This window comes from Thalia democratica, chromosome 2 (assembly GCF_965202585.1).
Source record: "Thalia democratica chromosome 2, ktThaDemo2.hap1.1, whole genome shotgun sequence".
Lineage (NCBI taxonomy): Eukaryota > Metazoa > Chordata > Thaliacea > Salpida > Salpidae > Thalia > Thalia democratica.
The window spans coordinates 87,041,226-87,052,776 of NC_139166.1; positions in this window are offsets into that span (position 1 = coordinate 87,041,226).

The following is an 11,551-nucleotide window of genomic DNA, read 5'->3' on the forward strand; positions in this document are numbered from 1 at the left end:
TGATATTAACTTATCAACACCTGAAGGTAGCTAATATATATGAATGATTCCCTTCATTTACCTTAGTGCGTAATGTATCGATGTTCCGACTGTACTTATTAATTAGTACTTGTAATAATTGTTTCAAGTTACTATAAATGTTTTACTTTTAAATATTTATTCTTTCCTTTTTAGTTGATATATTTTGGAAAAGACTTCACTAGCATCAACTTATTAAGGAATACTGTAACATTATTATATTACGTTTTATATACAGAACTTTTAACTTTTAAACTTAAGTAAACTTAGTTCAACAGTGTTATTATTATAGTTAACTTTTTCATTTTAAGATTAAACTTTTTAAATTATTTTTTGATCATAGATGAAGCATTGAACTTGTTTAAAAGCTTCCACTAGTTTAAAAATTAAAACTTATCTTTAGAAATAACATTTTTGTTGTGACGTAACGACTTTTTTAGGAAATTTATATATAATTATAATTAAGTTGCAAGCCATTTGAACATAAATTACTATCTCTACTTGGATTTTGATAATTTCCACTAGAGTTAACCAACTTGCGATTTGATTTACAGCTAAAACTAATCGTTGTATGTGTATTGCTAGACTAGTGAGTAATTAGTTATTGGAAATGCTATAAAACTTTAAGTAATTAACACTATTTTCAATCTTACACAAGCAGAACTTAAAATTTTAAAGCAAAGTTGAATACATTTATCTGTAAAAAACTTGTGACAGCATATACAATTGTATAGTGTATGCTAATAAGTATTCAATATATGTTACATGTAAGTCTTGTTGTTAATTAAGTGGATTTAGCTTGATAAAAAAACAAAGTTTTTTTTAAATAAACATATGTTTTACAATATTAATAGCCAAGTTTAAGCTAATGTGCTAATTTTTTCACGCTTAAACAAGTGACTTTCTATTAAGACTTAACTAGAGCTCTTCTTGGCAATTTAATTATACTTTTACACTATTTGTTACAAACCAAAATGTAACTTTTAATTTTATAATTATGAATTTTTTTTTAAATAACGCATTTTAACATAGTTTCTGATTTTAGTAACAAAGCAATGAATTAAAACAAAAATTTTTACTCCAAATCACGTTTTTCGACACGAAACAATTTAACTTATAAAGTGCATCTTAACTTTGTTGTGACGTAACGATTATTTTGAGGGAAGTTTTTTTTTATTATAATAATTTTAAGTAACTAACCTATTTAGTTAAGTGTTTTCTTAATACAGACAAAGTTTAAACTGGTACAAACCAGCATATAACATAATTATAAAGCACATTTTAACATTGGATTCTTCATATGTGCTTTGCATGTACTAACTAAAGTTTGAGTAAATATTTTAAAACTTTACAATTCAGTTTTAAGTATTAATTTAAAGTAATTTTAGTTCTTATTCTGGCTGAGTACATTTGTATACCTCAAAATTCGCTAAGCTCTAAATATTACAACAGTTTTTTTATTAATACTGAAAACTTTAAGTTAATAAGGAACTAAGAGTGTTACAAATTTAGCAATACTTTCCATTATTTGTTTATTTGTACCTCCTAATAAATTTACTGAAAAATATATAATGATACATAAATGAATTTAAGAAAAGGTTTTCATACGAAAATACTCAAAACAATCGCTTAAAAAACTTACATGTAAATTTTATGTGACGTCACGATCGTTTTGAAGGAAAATTAGTTTACAAAACAATAAAATAAATTACCATAAAATTTAAAAGTCATGCAATTATCAATCATCTGTAATTTAAACTGGTCCAAAACCAGCATTCGTTAACCAATAGCTACAATTGATAGGCACCGATATTGTTTGCATTTTGAACCCAGGCAAAAGTGCGTATTCTAAAATTTCGATAATAGCTTTAACTTTTAGATAGCGAAAACAATTGATTTATTTTTAGTTTAACTGTGATTTAAGTAAACTTTGCTACGTTAAAAGAAATTATTGTGTTATATTTGCATTATAAGACAAAGTTTTACAAGATTTTTTTTCTAGGGTTAACAAAAAATCATTGATGTTAAAAAAATTCTAATTTTCGAAATGTAGCGCGTACATTTTTGATGTATTGGCATTACTTGATAATATGTTAATTAAAACAAAATTTCAACCAAATATAAATCTTTTACCTTTCAGTATTTAGTCTTTTATATTTTTTACTTTATATAGTTTATACTTTACTTAATAATATTATCTCATCATTGTTGTATTAATTTTTTACTTAAGTTTTGTAAACTAACTTTTAATTTTGTTATAATTAGCCTTTTCATCTTAAAAGTAAACATTTCAACTTATTTTCTGCTTATACATATAGCAACTTGTTAAAATTTTCACTAAAAAACTCACAATATTTTTCATGAAAAATTTCGTTCAAAAAAACATTTAAAGTGACGTAACATTTATTTTTATTTATTATATTTATTTATTTAGTTTATTTTTTATTTTATTTTTTTTATTTATGATATAAAATTATATAAAACGAGTAATTCATAATAATGGTTATTCACTTTGGTATAATTTAAACTGGTATAAACCAGCCTACATCTCACATAAATGAATTGAAATAATTGTTTGAATAGTTTTAAAACTATAGCTTATAATGATTCGCTAGACTAATGGGTTACTACTATTTACTGGAGTAAGTTTTTAAGAAGACCTTTAAAATACTGTTATTGATTTTTGAAAAAATATGTAACCGTTGGTTGTTATTTAGATAAATTTATTTTGGCGATCATGGTATTTTTTTACATAAATTTTACAAAACCAAAGCCTAAAGTTCTTTACTGATATTTTTACACTTAAGAAAGTGACCTTTTTAGACTAGATAGAATTCTGCTCCGTTTTTTATACATTTATAAAAATTTTTCATTGTTATGAAGCAAAAATGTATTTTCCATTTTACTTATATATTTTTGCTGTTCTTTTTTTAAAAAGTGCACATTTTAACTCTGTTTATGATTTTTGGTAACAAAGCAGTGATTTCAAAAACAAAAATTTTCACCTAAAAACCTTTACTTTTTTACTCATAAATTTTCACTTAAAAAATTCGTTTAAACTTTGTAATGACGTAACTATTATTTAAACAGAAGTTTTATTTATAGAATGTATTAACATTCAATTAAACAATTATTAGTTGGTAAGTGAAGGTCCATATATTGAATTCTACTTTTACCTGGTGAAAACCAGCAAACATATCTAAATAACCATATTTAATATTTGCAATATGCTAAACTAGCTTTCACTGTGAATAAATAAAAAATTTAAAGTATTTAAAAAAAAATAGTTTTTTGTTGTAATTCTCGCTATTAGTATTTATATTTCTCAAAATTTGCTGCTGCCTAGCTTCTAATGCACATTTAAACTGCTAACTATACATCTATATCAGGGTTTCCTAAACTCATTTACTAAATCGCCCCCTTTTTAGTAATTTGAAAAAAATCGCCCCCCCCCCTGATTTCACAAAGTAGTTTTTCTTTTGAGTACAAACTTTTGAGCTAAAAAAGTTGTGTTCGAAATGTAATTTAGTCTGGTACTTCTTATGCACGCACTTTTGTGTTCAAATTAGTTTACAGGGCTTGAGAAAATAATTTACAATTATTTTCTCAGAAGCCCAGTAAAGTGTTTTAAAAAACTTAATGATTAAAAAGCCTTGTGTTATCTGTAGTCAATCCTGTTTAAATATGAACTGTTTTGAAACTAATGAAACTTTTAGGTCAGTGGTGGACAATTTTTGTAGTCAGCTATTCATATATACTAAAAAAATTTTTCTAGTTTCAACTCGTTAAAAAAATGTAATTGCGGGCTGCATGATTTAAAAAAACAACAAATAAGAAAATTAAAAAACTCGAGCAAAATTGTAATAAACTCATGTACTATTATTGTGATCTAGGAAATATTATTGTGAACTGAAAACGAAATGAAAGCGTATTTCAAAATATTAAGTATCAAAAAACTAAATTTTATTTATTATGCACAAGTAGTTTTCAATTTACTTAGCGGGTCGAAATTCGACTGGATCTGCGACTGGATCTGAGCCTTACGTTACCTATCTGAAACCTTAACTGAAACCTGAAATTATAACAATATCTCGTATAACAAATTTTGGACATTTAGAAGTTAATACTAAGTAAATTATTTAAGCCGCACAAAATACTTAAATTATTCTATATATAGGCATATTCTAAAATAACTATACCAGAGATTAAAAAAAATAAAAAAATGAACAGTTTATCATACACATAATAAAATAAAAATTAAAAATTATTTTCTGATCTAGCTTGAGGAAGTTTGACCGACTGGTTGATTTTCTCACATGAAAAGTGGTTTCATCAACAGCTTCAGTTAATGCAGTAAATTTATTAATTTCAATACTAAGATATATTGTAAGCAAGTTAGTTGTAAAAATTAAAAATTTAATTTTAAACTTTTTAAACTGATTGTTTCGTAGTAGAATACCATGAAATAGTACTTGACTTGGAATAATCTTTAGGGAACTAAACCTTAATTCTAACAATTTTTCTTCTGTATTTAAATTCAAAAATAAATCCAATGTTTTACACTTAATTCTGTGAACAGAAAGTAATCAATTTAAAAAAAAACTTTTAACTGGGATAAAATTTTGTTTTGTAACTGTAGCAGTCTTTTTGATGGCTTATTTAATTCTGTTTAAATTTTTTTTTTCTAGCTATTAGCCCATAATAATTTAACAGAGGAAAATAGTGAAAAACTAAAAGCTAGTGTTGAAGTATTAAAATAAACTAAGTATATTCTAATTGCTAATATTATTGAATTAAGAAAAAAACCAAAAACAGTTGTATTAATGGTCTAAAACTCCTTATATAATAATAATTTTTCAACAATAATTAATCAAGTTAGAAAATAAAATTGAGTTTAAGAAACTTTTAAATGAAAGAGTAGAAGTCATTTAAAATAGAGATCTCAAATTTATACTCTTTTAAAACCAAAAAATTCATATTAGATTTTAAAACTTTAATAGTTATCAAAATTTTACAATCAGATAATAGGTATATAGTTATATAAGTTATATACAGATTAAACAAGTACAGTAACCTCTCGGATCTTTACGCACTCGTGACGTTACGCACTCTCGTTTAGTTACGCATTTCAGAATTTTATATAATTCAGAAAATAAAAACTTTCATTTTTTTAATATTGCACAAATTAGGTTTAATGTATATTTTGGAATTAAAATATGTTTTTGAATGCTAACACACCTCTCTATATCTTTAGACTTTTATGTTCCTTGACTAATTAATAAACACTTAGTTATACCTCAGTATATCAGAAATTTTGTTAACAATAAGAGATTAAATCAAAATTCTGAAATAAACATGACTGTGTTTAATAATAAAAGTATAATAAAATAATGAGAGTTTCAAACAAAAAGAAATAATACAGCAGTCTTGCTCTATATATTAATAAACTCCATTTTATATTTGTAAAAAAATGCTTAATTATAAATTGCATTAGCTAAGTAGATAAGAATATAAATGTCACATATAAATAAAGATAGTTTCTACTTATTATTAAAATAGTAAAACAATTTCTACTCGTATTATTATTTTATAGAAATTCAAATCCTCTTTTTTAATATATGTATATTTTTATCTGCTGTTTTCATATCTATAAATTAAGTAAACAATTAGTTAAAAGTGGGAAAGTGCCCAGTCTGCTTTTAACTAGAAGCAATATTAAAAAACAACCATTATAGTAAGTATATTTAGTACCTCTCGTTTCTTTACGATCTCTCATATCTTTACGCACTTTTTCTGTGGACACAATGTGCGTAAATAAGCGAGAGGTTACTGTAATAACAAAAACCTGTCAAATAAAGGTCTTTCAAACAAATATTTTAATTTTATCACTATGCTATAAAAACTTTTAGAATGAAATGTAAAACGACGAATATAAACTACAAAATTAACCAGGTCAAAATAAAACTGTTAACAACTTTAAAACATAAACCAATTAATAAACATAGTAGACTTCCGCTTAAGTTCGCACTTTGAAAAAACTAAAAAGTGCAAACTAAAAGAATTATTACCATATTTGTTTTTACAAAATGACAAATTTCAATATGTTATATGCAATAATGTTATGAATAAACATGAAATCCACTAAAACATAAAACAAACTTTCATTAAAATAAAACAGATCTATATAAGCTAACAAATACTATATACATTTTGTTTTGTTAATATTTGGTTAGTAATAGACTTTACTTTAGTTATATATAAGAAAATATAAATTTGCTTTTTTTATTTGGGTAAAAAGTGCGAACTCAAGAGGAAGTCCACCGTAATTAATATTTATTAGGCATTATGCAAACCTGTTGTAGAATAAATAGCTTAATAAAGTTGTTATTATAAAAAAACTACTTACATACAATACAAACCAGGTTAAATAAGAAGTTTTCAAAAGATCAAATCAAATTAAAAAACTTTCATAAAATAATGTCTGCTACTGAAGTCTAATATAATGTGAAGGATGAGGTTCATGACTGCATGCAAAGTTTTCTAATCTGATTCTTAATCAGTAAAATAGAGCCTTAAGTCACCTCCTTTATAAATATCTAGATTAGATCTTTTGCTCAAGATGTTGATAACTGAACTGAAAGCTTTCTCAACAACATAGCTAGAAGGAAAAGCTATAAACAACAATCTAAATTCCTTTTAAATGATTGGATACTTTTGCCTTAGTTTTTTTTTGAGTCCAAAAGCTTTCATATCGTTGTTTGGAAGAATTTACTTGAAGTTTAAGGTCAGTTTGTAAGTCTGAGAAGGTTTCCTGTATGTCGTTTATTTCAAAAGTATCTGCCTCGAAGGGACCCATATTTTTATCTATATGATAGCTTTTTTTGTGTCAGATCTAAATTTACTACTTAATATGTTAAAATCGTTAAAAATTCCAGATTTTTTCCAGTTTTTTTTTTTGCCGAACTTGTCAAGTTCCAGGTTTTTCAAGGCTTCTAGGTAAACTGGCAACCCTGTATAGTTTTATTTCTTAGTCTAACTTGGTGACTTTTCAAAAAAAAACTGGAAATATCATGAGGTGGTAGTTAATAAAAGATAACATAGATTTTTACAAACCATTTGTGATCCCAAATAACATATATCTCAGGTTATAAAATAGTTAGAGGGATTTCAATCATCTATGATATATGTAATTGTTAAAATTTGAAAGTAAGAGTCATAAACACTTGATTTTTTTTTCTTTTTTTTTTCATAAATAAAATAAATTTTTTTGTTTAAGTTTTACCTCAGGGTCATACAATTTAGAGCAAGCTAAAATTAGTAAAATAGCAAGAAAAAAAGTAAAAATCTCATGACAGCCAAAAATTTTAAAATCGCCCCCTTTTCGCCCCCTTACTAATTATCGCCCCCCAAATTACTAAAATCGCCCCCAGGGGGGCGATATCGCCCACTTTGGGAAACCCTGATCTATATGATAATAATCTAAACACAAAATTTAATTGGTTAGTACTAGTAAATCAAAAAAACTTCAAAAGTTGTTTAAAAGCTAATTGCATTTTAAAGTGTTTTGCAAGGGTTCGTTTTTACTATTATGCTTCAATTTTAAAATTTTAAATTTGAAACATGCATAAAAATTCATTGTATTATTGTACAATGTGTAATTATTAATTACTTTTAATTGTTACTTTTTACTTTCAAGTGATAGTACTAAGTGTTTTAGTTTTAAATTTACTTTAATCTTAAAACTCTTCACTTATAACTTTGTAGAACGTATTTTTTTTCATTTAATATGAAAACATTTAACTAACTTTATAAAGTTTTGAAATTTATAATCTTTTATTTAATAAAAGCTTCCAGTTTTGAAGTTGTAGGTTAATTGTTATTGTAAAAAAACATACTTTTAAAGTAAATATTAGAAAAATTTTAACTAGTTTTTGAACAAACAGGAATATTTAAAATAAACACACTTCAATTATAGTTCAACTTATTATTTTAAGAGTGTACCTCTTAATTAATTTTCTCGTATTATATAATGATACAGTGATGAACTTAAGAAAAACATTTCATAAAAAAATACAATTTTTCATGTAAATAAAGCTCAGATCCTACATGTATAATTTTCAGTGACGTAATGATTATTTTGAAGGTAAATTAGTTTACAAAACATAAAATAAGAAACCAGTAATTTCTGATAAGCGTAATTTTTCTCAAATTTGAAATTTAAACTGGTATATTCCAGTATACTTGATCAAACAATTAAATACTTTAATTTAAACATAATAAACATCAATGTACGTAATTTGAAACAAAGCAAGAGAAAGTGTACATTACAGTCATGAGACTAATCTTTTCACACCCAACAATATCTAAGTATGATTCCACTAATTTACGAGATATAGTGCGTAGCTTGTTGATGTTCCGACTGTATTTTACTAGTATGTAGTTTTTACTTTTGAGTATTCTTTTTTTTCTTTTTGTTTGGTATATTTATGAAAAGTTTTAAACAGAATTTACTTTATTAACAAATATCGCAGCATTATTATATTAAGTTTTGTATAGAGATTTTTTTATTTTTTAATTTAGGTTTGTTTAGTTTAACAGTGTTATTAGTAAAGTTAACTTTTTAATTTTTAATATTAAGGCTTCCAAATTAATTTTTGATCGTAGATGAAGCTATGAACTTGTTAAAAAATTTCACATAAAACAACATTTTTTTAAATCAAAAATTTTATTTAGAAACTTCATCTTAACTTTGTTGTGACGTAACGGTTATCTTAAGGAAATTTGCATACAGGTTATAAAATAAATTGCAAGCTATTTCGACATTAACATCTTAGACCACAACAAGATACTGATAATTTTAAATGGTATTAACCAGCCTGCAATTTACTTTACAACTAGAACTAAGCTCTATATATGTTATGTTAGACTAGTAAGTAATTAGTTATCAACTATGAAACTTGAAGCGTTTTTCACATTTTCAAAATTACACATTAACAAACAGAACTTAAAGTTTTAAAGCAACTTTGAACAAATTTCATTCAAAAAAACTTTTTACAGCTTATATAACTGTATACTATTACTAATAACAACTCAGTATGTGTTACATGTAACTCTTGTTGTTAATTAAGTAGATTAAGCTTGATGAAAAATTATTTTTTTTAATAAATTTATTTTGTACAAATATTATGTTAATATTTTCACTCTAAAACAAGTGACTTTACATCAGACATAGCACGAATTCTGTTTATAATTAAATTATACTAGTATTTATTACGAAGCAAAATGTAACTTTTCTTTTACTTATATAATTATGGTGTTTTCTTTTTTCTTTTATTACGCATTTTAACATAGTTGTGATTTCAGTAAACGAATTAAAACAAAAATTTGCACACCAAATCCGGCTTTTTTAAACAAAAAAGTTAACTAATAAATTGTATCTAATCTTTTTTGTGACGTAACGATTGTTTTAAGGGATGGGTTTTTTATACATAATAGTATTAAGTAACTATCATTTTTATATTAAACTTTTTAAATAGTAAATAACGAAGTACTTATGTAAATTATTCTTTCTATCAAAACTGGGATAAACCGGCATGTATCTCACTATGATAACACATTTACGTAGTAGTTAGTTATTATGTGCGTTGCATATATTGTATTTTCTGAAATTTGAGTACATATTATAGAAATTTACAATACAGATTTAAGTATTAGTTAATAGGAATTTTATTTGTTATTCATGCCAAGTGTGTTTATATAACTCAAAATTCGCTATGTTTTAAATACAACAATTTTTTTTTTTGATAGTGAAAGCTTTTAGGTTAATAAAAAAACTAGGAGTGTTGAAAGTTTATCAATACTTTCATATTAGTTCAATTTATTCTTATAAAAGTACCTCTTAATAAGTTTTCTAATATTAGATAATGATACAGTAATAAATTTAAGAAAAAGTTTTAACAAAAAATTGAATAAAAAAAGTTAGCTTATAAAATTAGCTTTTTAGTGACGTAATGACATTTTTGTGGGAAAATTATTTTATAATACATAAAATAATTTACAAGCAGTTTTTCAAATAAATAACAGTTGACAGAGTGGTTTGTATCAATATTTAAACTGATGCATATCAGTAAACAATATCAAACAGCTAATGCACTCTAGTTGAAATATGTCGATAATGTATGCACTATGAACCCAGGCAAAAATGAGTATTTTAATGTTTTGAGACTAACTTAATCCTATTAATACTGCAAAATAGTTGATACGTTTGTATTTTTAAGTAAAGTATCATTTAAATAGACTTTGCTATGTTTTTTTCAAAAATAATTGCGTTGTATTTGCTTTAGTCATTATAAGACCAAGGTATATTTTCATTAGCTTGACGAAAAATCATAAATGTTTTAATACAAAGAAACTTTGATTCCTATTTTCAAGATTTAATGCGTACCTCTTAACGTATTTATGTTATCGAATTCCCTACAGTACTTACTGAAAAATTACTTATAAATTTTATGAAATTACTATAAAAGTTTCAATATTTAATATACCCTTTTTGTTTGGTTTACATAATTTATATTTATTTAAATGACTTTGTCTCATCATTGTTGCATTTAAATCTTTAAACGGAGTTTTTTTAATTTACTATTTAAGTTTCGCCAATTAACTTTTTTCGTTCTAATGAGTCTTTTATTTTTAAAAGTATGCACCTCGGCTTATTTCTGATTGTATATAAAGCAATGAACTTCTTCAAAATTTCACTCAAAAAATTATAAAATTTTACATGAAAAAATTCGTTCAAAAAAAACATCTAAGGTGACGTAACTTTAATTTTAGAGAAAAAATTTGTTTATGATATAATATAAATTGCAAGCAAAAACTGTTTTAATACCCAACACAACTCCAATATTGTTACAATTTAAACCGGTACAAACAAGCCTACATTTCGTTGAACCATTTAATTAAAACAGTTGATTTAATAATATTAAAACTATAATAGTTTAATAATGAATTTCTAGAGTTATAAGTCACGACTATATTATTAAAGTAACTTTAAAAGTGGTAATTTATAATACTATTTACAATTTCTGAATATATATATAAATGTCAGTTTTTATTTAATATTTATGTTTTTTGACGAGCAAGATGTTTTTTAAATGTAGATTTTACAACACCAAACCTTAAAGTTATTATAATAACTTTCTCATGCTTAATAAGTGACCTTATTTTCAGGCTAGCTAGAATTATACTCGGTATTTTATACATGGTTGTAAATTAATAAAACCTTTAATTTTTTTACACTTAAAAATTTGTTTAAAAAACATATAAAGTAGGTTATAACTTAACCGTTGTTTTGGAGAAAGTTTTTTATGGTATTAAATAATTTGCAAGCGAAAACCAATTTAGTATCTAGTGTTCTTCTCAGTATCCGAAATCGGTATATTTTAAACTGGTACAAACCAGCCTACATCTCATTACTCTATTAATTTATAATAATTATTGAGGTAGTATTAGTACTATATCTTAATAATGATTTACT